The following is a 15,903-nucleotide window of genomic DNA, read 5'->3' as shown; positions in this document are numbered from 1 at the left end:
TTCAGCAGACATGTCTGCAAAATGGGCAGCTATGTATGGGGCGTAATTCTTTTGTGGGAACAGAGTGCCCTTTTTTAAATTTTTTTCAGGTGAGAGTGGAATGTGAGGTACAGGAAGTAGGTATATTTGGGGAGGTAGGTTGGGGAGGTTAACAGACAAGACAAACAAGACGCATACAGGGGAGGAGTATGACACATGTGGGGGCTAAACACAAATGACGGGGACGGATGTTTGGATATCGCAAGCCCATGAGCCCTCAGATGGCAACAGTGGAACTGAAATCCCCACCCATAAGCAGTTACCACTTTGCCTTCACAGCCCAGGCCGGGGCTGTGCTGGGGGCTGGATAGGACGGGCAGGCACACCCATGAGTTGCGCCACCCTCGCCTCAAGCTGGCATAGGGGATCAGTCACAGAACACCTGATCTCACTACGCACCACAGACCGGACCCTATGGAGGGTGAGTGGAGGCTCTCCTCTGGCCACGCTTGCAGAGGGGGATGAGCCCCATCCCCTGCAGTGCTTCCACCCGAAGGTGGCACAGGGCCGCCGGAGGAGGAAGTCCCAGCCTGGGCACTGGTGCCAGGTGCACTCGCCAGCTGACGTGGGAGCGGTGGGTCTGCTGGAACCCGCCTTCCCTGTTGTCCTATGTTTAGCAGTATTTTAGGGCATTTTGGGTTAGTAACAAACAACACCATTCAAAATTAGTTGTAACAGCATGCATCAGTATTCCCATTAACCAAACACCCATGAATTCCGAACATTGAGCAGCAAGCATAACACATGCATATTTAGAACAACAGTGCACATTCCAACAGCATGCAGGGTTGATTGGTGGCAAAAGGCCATCAGGTTTGGATATGTGAACGGGGCACATGCATCAACATACATGCAGATATGTATGATCCAACTGGACAAATGTCCATGGGGATTAATTGTGAATATACATACCCGGTTTGGTGTGGAATGGCATAATTTGTGAAAATAGGGTAAGGTGGAGAAATTTTACATTAGCAACTAAAACTACCTATGCATATACTGTACATTCCTAGTAGATGCAGATATATATCCCCTACATGTATTAGTACAGTTTCCTGTATGTAACCTTAGGAATGTTGGTGATGGGGATGTTACTGCTACATTAATACACATTCCATTTTATTCATATATGTTCATATCTGGCTGTGTTCAGGTACAGCATCCTGCTACATTTGATTTATATGGGTCTAGACAACTGTGGATGTTCAGCATTTCATACAACAATACTATTTCCATAATGCAAGGGTACAGCAACATATCCAATTTATGGGACGGACACAGTCCATGTTCTATATTTTATTTAACACATTACACTCTTTGGTTGTGGCTGTCTCATTCATTTCATAATGTAGTGACTGCAGTATACCTTTATTCCAGACTTATTATAGCTTTCTTGGTAGCTTCAAACTGTCTTTCTCACACTCTCTCAATTATTTGATATTTACATTTCAGACTGGTACTTAACTCTAGGCTTTATTAACATTTATTACTGGTTTACAACAACCCTTTCCAGCTGACTCACTTATTTCATATGGCAGAATTTACAAGGATGTATTTGACACTTGTCTATCCTTTGTTGATTGATTACCACTCATTTTCTGGCTGCAGCAGTTATCTGATATTACAATACAGGTGGAAACTTCTATTTGAGACTTGTTTAATCTTTATTACTGGATTGCATTACACTATTTTCCAGGCTGCATCACTTATCTAATCTTACAATACTAGCAGAATCTTTCTTCTAGGCTTATTTGACCTTTATTAGTGGGTTACAACACTGAGCTCTTTTACAATCTGTCTCACTTATATTCTATGAAAATACCAGCTAAATACTTACTAACCTGCCTGGTGGTGCAACCTCAGCAGCCTATCAGCATAGGCTCACTGATTCATGGAACGAACACCTGCAGCTGTAATATAAAGGAAGTAATATTGGAACATATGTCTCCATACTATAGGCTAGGATAGCCTTTCTTACATACTTAATTACATGGATACTTACTCAGTAGTGGGGCGTTGGGCATTTGGCGGGCCTCCTGGATCCAACGGTTCAGTTGGTCCTCCTTCCGTTGCTTCAAGTCCGCATGGTGGTGACTGACCTGTTCACCATTCCTCGGAATGCCTGGGGCACTGGTGAGATCATGTGCCAACCGGTTCCACGCCTCTGCCTTGTACGCACCCCAGTGAACCTGGCCCTGCATGAATTGTGCTTCATGATCATGGACTAGGAGCCAAACCATATATTTTGACTTCTCAACACCCCACCTTTGTGCTCTAAAGCAACTTCCCTCTCCTGCACCTGCCATCCTGACTGCAAATGGGTACTACAATCATTTATGCTGTGAATTCCCACCTATGGGGCTTATATATGCCGGTTTTCCCACACTTATCTGTGATTGGCCGTTTTGGATATTTATCAGCTTAAAAAAACCTGCTTTGTCATGCTTCTATTTCCATTCATTCCTATATATATGCTAATACTGCATTTCTCAATACAACTGTCATGGCTTAGTGGTACAGTACTTTGACTATGGTGCACAGTATCCCAGGTTCGACTCTGGGCATTGCTTTTTTTATTTTACTACTGTCTAGACAGGCTAGGAGATGTGTCTGTGTAAAGGCAGCTTTGATACAGCTTGCCCAATGTTGCCCGCCAGTAAGCTGGTTGGCGCATTGTGCAGCTCCTCGCAAATGGCTTACGCTGGGTAATGCGTTATTTAGCTATGAGCACTCATATTATGCTGGGTGAAGTGCTGCTGAACTACGGGCACTCATTTTAAGCATGGTAAAGTGCTGCTCAACTCCGGGCATTCATATTAAACCTGTTAAACCGCTGCTCACCTGCGGGCACTCATATTAAGCTTGTTAAAGCGCTGCTCACCTATGGGCACTCATATTCAGCTTATTAAAGCACTGCTCACCTACGGGCACCCATATTCAGCTTGCTAAAGCCTTGCTCAGCTATGGGCAATTCTGATCCTTTTTTTTATATTTTATTATGTCGGATTTCTTCGAAAATACATGGCCCATTTCATTACATTTTACTTAAATTATAGTTTTTTATATATATATATATATATATATATATATATATATAGTTTCATAGTATAGTACTAGGCTATCTGCCCTGGGGCATTTGTAAGCCTAGCCATAGTGATGTGGCTTTTGCCACCCCATGAAATGGTACAAAAATGTACAGAATAAATCTAGAATACTGTGCCCCTGTCTAGCAGTGACACAGATGTGACCCCTGGGGTAAAATTACGATCTCCCATCCACTCATCAAGATTTCTCTTGAAGAGAGTCAGTGAGGGGCTCTGCCTAATACAAACTGGGATCCTGTTCCAAAGCATGGGAAGCCTCTGGGTTATGAATCTTTCCCTCCAGCATGTCCTATTCATACTTGTGCCGAGGTTTAAGTCTTTAGCTCTCGTGGTCCTGATGGATTTGGATTTTTTGAGGTGGAGCATGTCCATCAGATCCTGATTGGACATGGCCTTGTACGTCAGGCAGAGATCACCTCTGAGCAGGCGGTTTGCTACTGAATAGAGCTGAAGTTTCTTTAGTCTGGCAGAATAAGACATATGTTGGAGACCCTTGATCCTTTTGGTGAGGTAATTTTGTGGTCTCTCCAGCTGTTGCAAGTGCCGGGTGAGGTACATACCACATGGGGCATTGTACTCAATCATGGGTCTGATGAGGGAGGAATATAGGGGTACAATGACATCCTTGGATCTGGATGTGAAACCCTTCATGATGAGGTGTGCAAGGTAGAATGTTTTTCTAACCACTTTGGCAACGTGGGTGTCAAATGAGAGGTCGCTGTCTACTTGGGTCCCTAGGTCTCTGATTACTTTTTCCGTACTCAGTGGGTTGCTGTCTATGTGATAATTTGTGGGTACTTTGTTTTTTCCAAAAGGGATGACTATACATTTTTTGGCATTTAGTTTAAGGCCGTGACTACGGCACCAGTTGTTCGTTTCAGTGAGGCCTTTTTGTAGGATGTGTGTATCTGCTGGTGTATCGACTATGGTGCCTAGTTTGCAGTCATCTGCGAACTTTGTCAGCCACAGCCCTCCCATGTTTGCTTTAACATCTGAGAAATAAATGTCGAACAAGAGGGGTCCCAGGACAGATCTCTGTGGGACACCACTTGTGACTGGCTTTGAGTCTGACATTGCTCCAGCAATTTTAACTTTATGGGTTCTGTCCTTTAGCCAGTTTGCAACCCATCTAGTGACATAAGGGTTTACTTTTAAGCTGTTTATTTTATCTATGATGCCTGAGTGGGGTATTGTGTCGAAGGCCTTAGCCAAGTCCAGGTATGCTGTATGGACTGCTTTGCCCTCATCAATGGCTCTAGTGACTGTTTCAAAAAAGTCAACCAGGTTTAAAAGGCAGGATCTGCCCTTCACAAAGCCGAACTGGGTGGGGTCAAGCATCTGTAGGTCCCCTATGTCTTCGTTTATGAGTTCCATAATGATTCTTTCCATAGCTTTGCAGACCAGGATAGTCAAGCTTATGGGGCGGTAGTTTCCAGGGTCTGTAGAGGCACTCCCCTTGTGGAGTGGGACCACTGTTGCTGTACGCCAGTGTTCAGGTACATATCCCAAAGTAAGGCTAAGGTTAAATAGCATTTTTATGTGTGGGTTTAGCTCCTCTTGGAGTTCACGTAACACGCACCCCGGGATACCGTCAGGTCCCATTGATGCTGTGTTTTTTGCTTTGTTTAGGGCGGTTCTCACTTGGACATCTGAGATGACAGGGAGATTACATTCAGCTGGGATAAGTATTTCTTCTTTTGGGGGTAAAGGAGGCGAGAAATTTGCACTGAACCTGTCAGCCAGAATGTTAGCAATATCTGAGGGTTCAGTGCATTTTTTGTTGTTGTGAACCAACTCTGAGCATATCTGAGGGTTTCCGCCCAGGTTTCTAACATAGCTGAAGAAGGCTTTGTGGTTATCTTTAGTGTCCTTAGCGATTTTTCTCTCAAAGTTTGCCTTGGATGTTTTTATGAGAGAACGTAGTTTTCTGCTAATGTTGATTAGAGATGTCTTCCCTTCATGGGATTTCACTCTGACGTGCAGTAGCTTCCTTCTTTTGTTATACAATTTGTTTATGGCTGAGGTCCGCCAGACAGGATGGTTACATTTGGTGGAGAGGGACTTGGATTTGTTTGGGATTGCATGATCCATGCATTCTTGGAGATGTCCATAGAAAGCATTTGTGAAGGATTCGGCATTGTGGGATGTGGTATCCACTGGCACAGTGGGCTTAAAGGATACCATCTCAGTCTTAAGAAAAGTGAAGTCTGCTTTTGAGAAGATTTTCACTGTGGTCTTTTGTGCTGGGGGTGGAGGTGGGATATGTATATCCAGGGTGATTAGTTTGTGGTCAGATCTCACTAGTGAGGGGTATACTTCCGGTGTGGAGCATTTTGTCCCCATGTTTGTGATGATCAGGTCTAGTATATTATCTCCCCTGGTGGGAGAGGTGACTAGTTGTTCCAGTGCATTTGAATTTATGAATTCCAGGAACCTTTGGGCTAGGGTATTAGGGCTAGAATAATGTACCCAATCTATGTTTGGGTAGTTGAAGTCTCCCAGTATGATGGTATTTTGTGATGCATTCATATCCTCCAATGTCTTCAGGAAGGCTGAGTGGGGTTCTTGAGATTGGGAGGGTGGTCTGTAACATGCTACCAGTTGTATAGCAGTTTTGCCTATGGTTAGTTGCACCTGTATGGTCTCTGATGCTTCATGTGTTGCTACTAACCTGGAGGTGTGAGTGTCCTTTATGAATATGGACACTCCTCCTTTGTGGTTCGCCCGGGTTTTGGGGCGAAAAGCATGGTACGAGGTATAGCCTGGTAGCTGGAGTGCTCTTAGGAGCCTTGAACCAGGTTTCAGTTACTGCACAGACGTTGATGTTCTCCATGCTGAGGAGTGCATCAAGTGCCTGCATCTTGAGATTTAGACTTCTGGCATTGAGCAGCATTACCCTTAGTTTTTTTCCATTTTAGTTTTCTAAGGAGGTGGGTTTGTCTTTTGAGCCTTGCCTAAAAAGGCAGTATGGGGGTGGCAAGAGCCTTAGCCAATATCCGGAAGCCCAGTGGTGACAGGTGTAAGCCATCCCTTGCAAAGCAGCGTGGCTTGTCCAACATATCATCCCAGGCAGACAGACATTGGATCCCCTTAGAATGACACCAGTACTTGAGCCAATTGTTAAAGCTGATCATCTTGTCTTTGTATTGTGGTATCATTCTTGGTGAGGGCAAGATGCTGCTCAGGGTCAGGGTCATACCAGCCTGGGCTACATAATCGGAGAGCTCCTCTATGTCTCTTTTCATGTAGTCCAGGGAGGTACGTCTCAGGTCATTCACACCAGCATGGACAATGACGGAGTCATATTTGTACTTGCTTTGGAGTGACCTGAGTGTGTGTGTTATGTGGCGGATCCTAGCTCCCGATAGACAGCTCACAGTCACCTTCTCCTTGTTCAGCCTGGTCAGTGGGACATCAGTGTGTCTGACTATGGAGTCACCTATTACTAGTGTATCAGGCAAGGTGTTTGGCCTTAAGGGCTGCGATTGGTCGACACACTGATTTATTGAAGTATGTGTTGCATGTGTTTTGTTTTGAGGTGGTGGATTTTTGGATGTCTGCTTTGGGAGCCTCTGTTGTTTTGGGAAGTTTTTTATTACAGCCTCCGAGTATGTCTTTGTGTTTTTATGTGTTTGGTTTGCAGTTGTGGTAGGTCTATGTGGGACTGGGATTGTTGTGTGTGTGGTTGCCATCTCCTCCTGTCTGGTCATGCCAGCCCTGAGTTGAGAGAGTTCAGCCTCCAGTTTGGCTATATAGTTGCATCTCTCACATGTATTTGTGTTTGTTGGGAGGAGGAGAGGGTTGTCTGTGTACATGAGACAATTGTAGCATTGTCTCAAGATGCACAGATTGACCAGCTGAACTGGAGACGACGCCAGTAATCTACCACTCGACATGCTAGAACAGTATAAGGGAGTGGTATACCTTTAAGGGAAGTGGGTATTCACAGGGGTGGTAAGTAGATGTAGTGCTTTACTTAGTACGAGATTGCTTACTTAGTAAAGAAGTATTGAGAACAAGTGCTAGGATTATAATACAGTGAGTAGTCTGGTTATACTAAGAGTAGAGCTTCCTTAAGGGAAAATTTGAAGAACAGACTTGGCGGAGCCACACAAAGTTTAACCTTGTTTAACCGGTGCTGCGTTATGCGTACGACCGCGCAAAGCCGTGCAAACGTGGATTTTAAACAGTGAACTACAAAAGAGCTGGAAATGGTCCCAAACAACCAATTACTACAGCTTCTTGTGCTGAGGTCACTTCCCCCAAGGACAGGTAGGCTGCTCAAGGCTCCCCACTCCCACTGGTGAGCAAAGAAACTTCCTTCTATCCAAGTAAGGTAATGGACAACACAGGAACTACACCACAGCCCAGAATACAGCAATGCCTGTAAACTGGTCTAAACTAGTCGAGGAAGGCGGAAAACAAGGATTATTTTTTTGTTTTTTTGGTAGAAACACACAGAAAATGCAGAAACAGTGATAAATTAGTTACACAGGCTAGCACACTTTAGTGGGCAGCCCCCACAGTTAAATTAAACAAACAAACAAGCAAACTTTCGATCAAATTCGACTAAAATGTAACTTTAAGTGCAGATTTTAAAATAATGCAGCAATCAGTTAAAAAACAGTTCAGGCTAGTTCAAGGTAAGCTACAGAAGCTATTTCAAGTAAAAAAAAAAGCAAAGATACTTAAATCCAGAAGGTAGTCGCTTTTCTGAGTTCCCTGCTGCTAGGACCACTCTGTAAACCCACGTGGAGCTTGTCTGAGCAGTATAGCCAGAAAAAAACGCCCAGAGGCGGATTTTAAGCAGTGAACTACAAAAGAGCTGGAAATGGTCCCAAACAATATATATATATATATATATATATATATATATATATATATATATATATATACATGTCAGGGGATTGTTTCATGCTTATTTAAATAAAAATGGAAAATGATGTTGTGGGGGCTCGAACTGTGACTACCTCCTCTTTGGCCAACGTCTCTACCACTACGCTATTGCTACTTGGCTTAATTTGCATATTTAGATCTTATATGCTTTTCAATGTTTGCTAACTGTGGCTGAGTGGAAGGCATACCCGCACAAACGAGCGCAACTATGGGCAAACATTTTGGAAATTATAAAAAAAAAAATAAACTGCTATTTTTACGTTTTACATTACAGTTGGGTTTATAGTCTGTGAGGGCATGTGGTGTTATGTTCCTTGACATTTCCGCGGACTTGCTCGTGGGTGTTTACTTTCAGGACTCTGACTCTTCTGGGGGCATGTCCCTTTGCAGAACTCAGCATTCAGACACGCCCCCTACTTTCCTACACGGACCGTGTTAGCCTACGGTATGATTCAGCATGCCCTCATGAATATGCATGGCATGCTGACGTCATACCGTTAGACTGCAGCCTCCGTGTAAGACATATTAACTCTTACACAGAGGTTTCGTGAATCCGGCCTGCTGTTTTACTATGCTGTATATACTGGAACATTTCTCCCTGGGTGTCCACTGAAAATGGGCTTTTTTGCCCAGTCAGACAATTACCCAGTAAATAAATGTAAATAAATAAATAAATGATGCTGCCTTTCATCAACCTATTCCAAGTGTGACTAGAACAGATATTTACACCTGCATGCATGGCCTTTGAGAATATTGCTCACACAGACTTCCTGATCACTGGGAACCTGGATGATTACAAAAAGGTAGGCTGTATTAACAGGCAACATTAAACTCTGGCTTTTGTGTGGCAGTTGGCATTTCAGTCATTAAGCTACACACTGGTATGCAACAGCTGTAATAGTTTTGTTTTTTTCTCAAATATTTTTTTTATTTTCAATTAAAATAACCTTTACATAATATTTTTAAATATAATTTTAAACAACTATATACAATATTTACAATAGCTTTTCAGTTATACACACTGTATGTTATTAAATATCGAATTAACAGATCAGTTATCAGAGATACAATATTGATTATTGCAGAGTGTCCAACAAATATATAACTTTCTTCCAAGGATTATTTACCAATGGCCTGGGATAGATTTGTAGTTCTTTGATTTTTATTTCCATCAATGCAGTTGTCTTCAGTAAAGTGTAGTCGGGGGGGGGTATTTGAATTCCACCTTCTGGTTACGCATTTCCTAGATATGGCAAGCTTTGTCCATAACAAATACATATTTGTCTTATTCAGGTAGGGACCTTCATTTACATTTAGTATTATCAGTACTTTCATTAAGGTAAAGGATTCATTAAATAAAGCTTGTAAAAATGATTGATTCCATTCCAATATGATTTAATTTTATTACATTCAGAAAAAATATGAATCCAGTCTGCTTTATTTAACTTTTCACACCTCCAGCAAAAAACATTTGTAGTAGTTCTGATCATTTTAATCCTATCTGGTGTTAAAAATGCTCTATGTAAGTATTTCCAGTTAAATATTTTCCAGTACTGTGTGTTAGAGGTGTAATTAACTGACAGTAAGATGTTACTTTTAATTTCTTCTGTTAACTGCAATGACTGACCTTTTGTTAAGAACTGCCAGTATGATGGTTTGGGAATTGTTTTATATGTTATTAAATCTTACAGCAAGAGGTTCTCCCATTTGATTCTCGGCTGGAGTGCCTTCTGTGTGGAGTCTGCATGTCCTTCCCGTGGTCGAGTGGTGTTCGAAAGACATGCGTGAATGGGCGTGCCTTCGTTGAAGGGTGGGCATTGGGCTGGCACCTCGGCACCATAAAAAATCGACTGCCAATCATTAGCGGACAGGAGTTCCTGGCAACCCCTAACCAGGAAAAGCTGAAAGAAAACAACAACTCTTTATATAGATTTGAAATGGAATTTTTCTTTTCACAACTATTCATACAGAAAACTTATTAGATTTGTTGATATGTTTGAGCTTATCCTAAATGCAAAGTGCTGAAAGGAAAAAGTATTACTGAGATGGACTATAAATCTAACAAGTTTGTATAGCTGACGCTAGCCTGAACTGTTTTATGCATTCATTATATGGAGTAAACTGTTTCACAAGTTAGCTGAAGAGGCATTATGCATTTGTTTTTCTATTGTTAAACAAATAAAACTGCCATAAACTGAGCTTATTCCTTTTTTGCTGAAAACACTTGAATAAATCACTGGTTATAAGTATATGATCTTGTATCTTGGGTACCTTGAAGGCAATGGGCATAAACCTTTCTACACTTTGTGCATATGTGTGTGTGTGTGTTTGCTGGAAATATGTAATATATTGTACAACGCGCTTGTCTGGGAAGATTTGCAGAATACAAATGTATCATTTAGGTTATAAATTAATAGGATATAATACATTTGAGTGGAAAACAGGAAAGAAATGATCCCGTATCTTTGGCTTCATATTTCCAGCATTGATTTAAGCAATCTTACACAGACAGGGGTGTTTTGTATGATATTATTTTGCACTAGTTAGAGGAAACAGACAGCTAGCAGTTAGGGAAACAGACAGGCAGCAGTTAGGGAAAACAGACAGGCAGCAGTTAGGGAAAACAGACAGGCAGCAGTTAGGGAAAACAGACAGGCAGCAGTTAGGGAAAACAGACAGCTAGCAGTTAGGGAAACAGACAGGCAGCAGGTGAAAGAGATTTATTTTGACAATTAATTTATTTTTCATCAAGCCAATGTAGAGTGTCTTTGCATGTGCTGAATTCTTTAATAGTTAAAGCTTAATCTTTTCCTCATGGATTAGTATTGGACCTATTCATGTTTTATTCATTCATGTCAACAATGCAGTGAATACCAAATGGTAAGCCCCAAAATAAAAATGCTGCAAAGGTAGCAAGTAAAGTACAGTAACATCAGTACATGGATGGAAGATTCATTTGCTTGGGTCTGTGATGATCAGGTGATGTTTAGCAGGAGGTAATGTAAAGTGGTTCATATAGATGTGAATAACGGCAAATAAATATATTAAAAACATTCTTATTTTTGTGTGTTTCTCATACATTAGACTGCAGTGGTTATTGCCCCATAATAGCCAGAAAATGCATCTCTACATTGATTGTACCATTTCTTCAAAGCATAATGTCTTATTCCCACTGTTTAAAAGCTGGATGACATTAGTGATGAATAAGGAACATATTTTCTGTTCTAGTAGTAACAAAGACATTAAGAAACTGTAGGCAATTCAGAATTATATTACAAGAAAGATCTGATCTTTAAGGCACTTCATTTAAGAGGACCTTTTAAAAAATCTAGCCTTATATGGTTATAATAATACGTTTGACAGATCTAGTTTAGAAATAGACGTGCTCAGGAGGTGAAGCAACTTGGACATCGGAGGGTATTCAATTCTTGAATCACATACAGGGGGCTCAAAATAATCATTGGTCAGTAGATGATGTCAGTAAGCAGTTTATTACAAATAGGACAGGGGAAGTATTGGAATAAACAGCCCCTCTTTAGCAGACAAACTGACAATCTGAATAGCTTTAAAGGAAGTATTGATTCTGGTTTGATGGCAAGGTCTTTAGTGCCTTGAATTTGTGCAATAGGGATTTTAATGACCTCTTATGAGGTCCTTAGCCCAATCATAAAACTGTAGTTCTTTTCAGATAAAAATGATCACAGTGGAGAGCTTTGTTTTTATTTACTAAAGAAATGTCTATTGATTCCATATTCAGGTCTTAATTTAAAAAAAGGCCACTAAGGAATGATCAGTTTTTGCCCACATTAGTCTTTTATTTGCTTTGTGTTTTTCCAATTCAGATTTTTACTCATAGTAAAAAAAAACTAAAAACACAGATACCCTTCAAGAGGGCATGACACAGATAAACAATTGGTGTCAGAATCATAGACTAAAACTGTATTTGAAAAAGTGCATAATAGTACCCTTTGAAAAGACAGACAGCCATGGAAATTACCACATTGATAAATGTGGTTAGGGATCTGGGAATATATGTTGACCATAACCTGACCTTTGACCATCATGTGTCCATTGCTCTCATCACATCAGTCATTGAGTAAAATGTACCTTTCAGCATGTACTTGACCAGACACTTACAATAACCTGAGACCACAGAGAATTTTCATGAAAAGAATTCAGGGAGTAAACAATAAATCCTTTGTGGACCATCTCAAAGACTTATCCATGTATTCAGTTTCCTACAGACTGTTGTGTGGGAATCTATGCCACGTCTACAGGGCATCTTCTGATCTCACACTAATGGATCTCTTGCACATCCACAAAACAAATAGAATCAGGCGTACCTGTTCTAAGAACTTAAAACTCATCTGCAACACAAACAGGACATGTTGGAGGGAAAAGTATGTCTGTCAAAGATTATCACGTCTCTACAAAAGGCATTTGAAGCAAAGTTCATTCCTAATCCTATTCAGTTTTAACTTGGACCAATAGAGAGGAAATCACAAATTTGCCCCATGGTTTGGCACCTATGTCCCTAACGGACAGAGACAACCTGTGAATGTTTAATGTGTACAACCCTATATCATAACCATAACATTTCTTGGGGTTTTGACACATATCAACAATATTTTGGTAAATTTAGGGTCAGATTGGCTAGGCTTAAAATGTTTCTAGGGACGATAGAGTAGTAACTACCTGTGAACCTATAAGAAAAGCAATGCATAACATTATGAGGATCACATCACATGAGGTGCACAGAGTGCAAAACAGTTTTGAGTTAGAACTGCAGGACTTGCAGTAAACAAAAGTTTAAGTCAAAAGTTTTGCTCAGTAAGTCAGTGCCTAAATAGATTTTTGTCCCTGGCTGGAATACAGGTTGGCTTCTACTTTCAAATCACAGATGTTGGAGGCTGAATGCACACAAGACTGAACCAATGTCATGTATTATTTTTAGTTCGTACCATTTTTGCTGTTCTTTGTAGCTTCTTTTGGTGAAGCTCTGGCTTTGAAGTTTTTTGTGATGTGTCCATGAGCTGTTTTATGCATCCATGATATCATAAAGGTTTTGTGCTTCTATAAATTGTTAGTATAATAATACATTTGCCAGCACATTTATCTTTTGCACGTATACAAGAAGTCCACTTTGGGTGATTACTGTAAAGTGCTATTTTGATTACCACTGCTTTTAACATACCTGTTTCTGCTATTCATTCTGCCCGGAGATTCGAATGTTACTGCATTTCTTTTGGTTGGGACAGTACTGAGATTTGAAACCAAAGAAAATCAACACCAAACAAGGGTCCAGAAATGGTCCAAGATTTAATTAATTAATTAATTAATTCATTCATTCATTCATTCATTCATTTTATTTTATTTTACATTTGTTGACTGGATAAATGTCCATTTTCAGTGGAGGCCGGGGAAGAAAAGCTCCATAGTTTGTAAAAATACAAAGGCATATAAAGGCATGTAAACATATATAGCGTCAGTTTACACATACAGAGACAAAGTACAAAGTATAACATTTTAGAAGTACATAGAGAAAGAAAATGTTTTGGCTGCACATTTTAGAGGTACATAGAGAAGAAATATTTTAGCTGCTAATTGTAGTATAAGGACACATTAGTTGTGTGACCAGTGATTTCTACTTGAAATTTTGAGAGTATGTATGATTTGCCAATAGAGTTTTCAAGAGTACAGTAGAACTGCTAGTAGATGAGGTTTGCATATAAAGAATTGTAGTACATGCAGTAAATTAGTATATGGAGGTTGATAGAGAAGTCCTGAGGTAAAAAGCAAGTGTAGAGGGTTAACCTGGGGGAAGGCATGGGCATTGCCTATTGACAAGAAGGTGTTCCTTTAGTAGTTATTTAAACTTTTCTGCCTATGTAGTTAGGAAATAGGGAGTCTCCTGCTGAGTTGTTGGATCTGGTGATCTTAGTTAAGGTCATGTCACTAGAGCGTAATTGTCTTGGGTTTTCATGAATTTTAAGTAAATTAGATAGTGTTGGTATTTTGTCTGGCTATATTAGGAGTTTTTTTTTTGTGAAAACTAGCTGGTGAAATGTAATGAGATTTTAGAGTTCCACTCAATTTAGTTGGTATAGTGAGTGGCAATGATGGGAACAGTAGGGAGCATTTGTGGCAAATCTGGCAATTTGATTGTAACATGTGTCTAGTTTTTTAATTTCTATTTTGGATAGGTTGGTGAAGATGAGGGCGGCATATAGAAGTGTGGATATTAGCAGAGTTTGAGCCATGGTGATTTTAGTCTGTTGATTTAGGTATGTTTTATTTTTGTACAGACTGCCTAGTTTTCTGTGTATGTTTTTGATAGTTTGATTTATGTGTAGTCAAACTTCAGTTTATTGTTAATTATCATCCCCAGTAGTTTTGTCTGGGAGTGTGAGGAGATAATGTTACCATCACTAGATGTAATACTGAAAGAATCAGTGTCTAAGTTGGATTTATTTGCTTTGAAAATTAGTAATTTGGTCTTTTTTGGGTTCAGTAACAGGCTTTTACTGAGAAACCAAGCTTCAGTGGTTTTGAAGACTTGTTGGGTAGTGGAAAGGAGTGTGAGGGGGTTGGTGGCTGAGCAGGCTAATGTTGAGTCGTCAGCAAATTGTATGACAGTTGCATCTTGGGTGATCTTATTCAGATCGTTGATCAATATGGAAAATAATAGCGGGCCTAAAGGTGATCCTTGGGGGACTCCAGTTGTAATAGGGAGCAGTGTGGATAGTTAGTTATCCCACCTGACTGCTTGCTGTCTACCTATTAGATAATTTTGAAACCAGGCTAGTGAGTTAGCGGCTAGTCCAAGGTCAGAGAGGGACTCCAGAATTTTGGGATGGTTGACCATGTCAAAGGCTTTTGATAGGTCTAGAAATATGGCCGATGTTAGATTGCCTAGATTTAGGTTCTGGTTGATTAGGTTGGTGAAAGAGAGGATGGCAGTTGTTGTACTGTGAGCTGGTCTATATCTGGGTTGGGTAGGAGTGGGAAGTTGGTTTTTAAGTAGGTATTGCATAAGTTGTTGGTGAATACATTTTTCTAATATTTTGGCAAGTGGGGATAATATGGCAATAGGGCAATAGCTGGTAAGATCTGTACAAACAACCTGAAAAAATAAAATGAGTGCTTTTGTCTCATACAAGAGACTTCATCAGAATAATTGTGATGAAATCTCTTGTATGAGACGAAAGTGCTCATTTTGTTTTCCTGGGTTTCAAGTTTATCTGGTTAACGCTGCACCATTTTGTGTTTTTTCTACAGTAGTGAGACCACCATTTAGTACCTGGTGTATGATTTCTTTCCTAATACCTGGGAAATAGGTTTGTTGTCAAGGATTTTCTTGAATCCAGTGTGAAACAGTTATGGTACTAATCTGTTTTTTTCCCTTTGATTGTAGCTGTCTGGAATCACTCACTGTTTTGTATGATTTGGAACAAATGAACAGAATATATAGGGTCACTAAAGTCCTGAGAGTCTTAACAGGGGCTCCACAACTCGAGCTTCAAAAGTTCTGTTTTTCTTGATGTCAGCAGGAGAAACTCTACAAATAGTATTTTTCTGACAACCTTCTAAATCCGATGCTCATGCTCAGTGGTGCAAGTGGATTCAGTTAATTCAGTGGATGGTAGAACTTATATTTCAGGGCTCTCATAACATATTTAAAGTTTCACTTGAACTCTGTCAAACACTCATTGCAAGCAGGGAATAACTGATGCTGTCTAACATTAGTTTCATGGTATCTGCTCTATAATCAATTAATGAAAACATTCAAATGAAGTGTTTGTTATGGTTTTATTTTGAATTTATTCTGTCTCTCTTACTACAATGATTATCTGTATAGCTGATT

Source organism: Protopterus annectens, chromosome 14.part0 (genome assembly GCF_019279795.1).
Source record: "Protopterus annectens isolate FY-2018-M chromosome 14.part0, PAN1.0, whole genome shotgun sequence".
NCBI lineage: Eukaryota > Metazoa > Chordata > Ceratodontiformes > Protopteridae > Protopterus > Protopterus annectens.
This window is presented reverse-complemented; position numbering follows the sequence as displayed.